General features: G+C 43.3%; 4 non-coding genes across 4 annotated transcripts; all 4 read right to left on the reverse strand.

Annotated features, from left to right (window-relative positions):
* Window positions 1-133: 133 nt before the first annotated feature.
* TRNAL-CAA (transfer RNA leucine (anticodon CAA)) lies at window positions 134-243 on the reverse strand. Its single transcript has 2 exons — window positions 206-243; window positions 134-179 (listed from the first exon to the last, which is right to left on the reverse strand). It is a non-coding gene; the product is annotated as a tRNA-Leu (tRNA).
* Window positions 244-672: 429 nt separating this feature from the next.
* Window positions 673-782, reverse strand: TRNAL-CAA (transfer RNA leucine (anticodon CAA)). The gene is made up of 2 exons: window positions 745-782; window positions 673-718 (listed from the first exon to the last, which is right to left on the reverse strand). It is a non-coding gene; the product is annotated as a tRNA-Leu (tRNA).
* A 975-nt stretch (window positions 783-1,757) lies between these two features.
* TRNAL-CAA (transfer RNA leucine (anticodon CAA)) lies at window positions 1,758-1,867 on the reverse strand. The gene is made up of 2 exons: window positions 1,830-1,867; window positions 1,758-1,803 (listed from the first exon to the last, which is right to left on the reverse strand). It is a non-coding gene; the product is annotated as a tRNA-Leu (tRNA).
* A 430-nt stretch (window positions 1,868-2,297) lies between these two features.
* TRNAL-CAA (transfer RNA leucine (anticodon CAA)) lies at window positions 2,298-2,407 on the reverse strand. The gene is made up of 2 exons: window positions 2,370-2,407; window positions 2,298-2,343 (listed from the first exon to the last, which is right to left on the reverse strand). It is a non-coding gene; the product is annotated as a tRNA-Leu (tRNA).
* Window positions 2,408-2,500: the final 93 nt, after the last annotated feature.

Below are 2,500 nucleotides of genomic sequence, written 5' to 3' on the forward strand. Positions count from 1 at the left end.
CGAGTCCCTTGTGGTCGCATTTGGTTGACGTGTTCATTTCCTCTTTTAACGTTCGTAAGAATGTGCTCTCATGACTCCTAAAGGTAGAATATCAGTTAGAGGCACGTGACCGTGTCTTAAGCCAAAAACACATTGTCAGAAGTGGGATTTGAACCCACGCCTCCATCTGGAGACCAGAACACCCAAGTATGGGGAAGAAACTACTCTTGAGTCTGGCGCCTTAGACCACTCGGCCATCCTGACAAACACAGCTACCATACCCTTTCCTCTTCCCCCTTGGGAACACTAAAAATGTTAAATATCCCTTTGTTATTGTCGGAGAATGAAGAATATCAATGTTTGTTGATTAGAGAGAGAAACAGCAATCTTTTTTTTTTTCAGAAGTGGGAGATCAGTGATAAGTGGAAATCATCTTTTACACATTGTAGTTCATCTTGGATCGCTTTAAAGTGGTTCGAAATCCTTAACGCAGGCCAACCAAACAAGACCGCGTGGTCTAATGGATAAGGCGTCTGACTTTGAATCAGAAGATTGAGGGTTCGAGTCCCTTCGTGGTCGCATTTGGTTGACGTGTTCATCTCCTTTTAACGTTCGTAAGAATGTGCTCTCATGACTCCTAAAAGTAAAATGTCAGTTAGAGGCACGTGACCGTGTCTTAGGCCAAAAACGCATTGTCAGAAGTGGGATTTGAACCCACACCTCCATCTGGAGACCAGAACACCCAAGTATGGGGAAGAAACTACTCTTGAGTCTGGCGCCTTAGACCACTCGGCCATCCTGACAAACACAGCTACCATACCCTTTCCTCTTCCCCCTTGGGAACACTAAAAATGTTAAATATCCCTTTGTTATTGTCGGAGAATGAAGAATATCAATGTTTGTTGATTAGAGAGAGAAACAGCAATCTTTTTTTTTTTCAGAAGTGGGAGATCAGTGATAAGTGGAAATCATCTTTTACACATTGTAATTAATCTTGGATAGTTTTAAAGTAGTTCGGAATCCTTAACACTGGCCAACCAGTCAGGACCGTGTGGCCTAATGGATAAGGTGTCTGACTTTGGATCAGAAGATTGAGGGTTCGAGTCCCTTCGTGGTCGCAGTGGCACTTGGTTGACATGTTCATCTCCTTTTAACGTTCGTAAGAATGTGCTCTCATGACTCCTAAAAGTAAAATATCAGTTAGAGGCACGTGACCGTGTCTTAGGCCAAAAACACATTGTCAGAAGTGGGATTTGAACCCACGCCTCCATCTGGAGACCAGAACACCCAAGTATGGGGAAGAAACTACTCTTGAGTCTGGCGTCTTAGACCACTCGGCCATCCTGACAAACACAGCTACCATACCCTTTCCTCTTCCCCCTTGGGAACACTAAAAATGTTAAATATCCCTTTGTTATTGTCGGAGAATGAAGAATATCAATGTTTGTTGATTAGAGAGAGAAACAGCAATCTTTTTTTTTTTCAGAAGTGGGAGATCAGTGATAAGTGGAAATCATCTTTTACACATTGTAGTTCATCTTGGATCGCTTTAAAGTGGTTCGAAATCCTTAACGCAGGCCAACCAAACAAGACCGTGTGGCCTAATGGATAAGGCGTCTGACTTCGAATCAGAAGATTGAGGGTTCGAGTCCCTTGTGGTCGCATTTGGTTGACGTGTTCATTTCCTCTTTTAACGTTCGTAAGAATGTGCTCTCATGACTCCTAAAGGTAGAATATCAGTTAGAGGCACGTGACCGTGTCTTAGGCCAAAAACACATTGTCAGAAGTGGGATTTGAACCCACGCCTCCATCTGGAGACCAGAACACCCAAGTATGGGGAAGAAACTACTCTTGAGTCTGGCGCCTTAGACCACTCGGCCATCCTGACAAACACAGCTACCATACCCTTTCCTCTTCCCCCTTGGGAACACTAAAAATGTTAAATATCCCTTTGTTATTGTCGGAGAATGAAGAATATCAATGTTTGTTGATTAGAGAGAGAAACAGCAATCTTTTTTTTTTTCAGAAGTGGGAGATCAGTGATAAGTGGAAATCATCTTTTACACATTGTAGTTCATCTTGGATCGCTTTAAAGTGGTTCGAAATCATTAACGCAGGCCAACAAAACAAGACCGTGTGGCCTAATGGATAAGGCGTCTGACTTCGAATCAGAAGATTGAGGGTTCGAGTCCCTTGTGGTCGCATTTGGTTGACGTGTTCATTTCCTCTTTTAACGTTCGTAAGAATGTGCTCTCATGACTCCTAAAGGTAGAATATCAGTTAGAGGCACCTGACCATGTCTTAGGCCAAAAACACATTGTCAGAAGTGGGATTTGAACCCACGCCTCCATCTGGAGACCAGAACACCCAAGTATGGGGAAGAAACTACTCTTGAGTCTGGCGCCTTAGACCACTCGGCCATCCTGACAAACACAGCTACCATACCCTTTCCTCTTCCCCCTTGGGAACACTAAAAATGTTAAATATCCCTTTGTTATTGTCGGAGAATGAAGAATATCAA

The sequence above is a fragment of the Hyla sarda genome, chromosome 9, assembly GCF_029499605.1.
Source record: "Hyla sarda isolate aHylSar1 chromosome 9, aHylSar1.hap1, whole genome shotgun sequence".
Lineage (NCBI taxonomy): Eukaryota > Metazoa > Chordata > Amphibia > Anura > Hylidae > Hyla > Hyla sarda.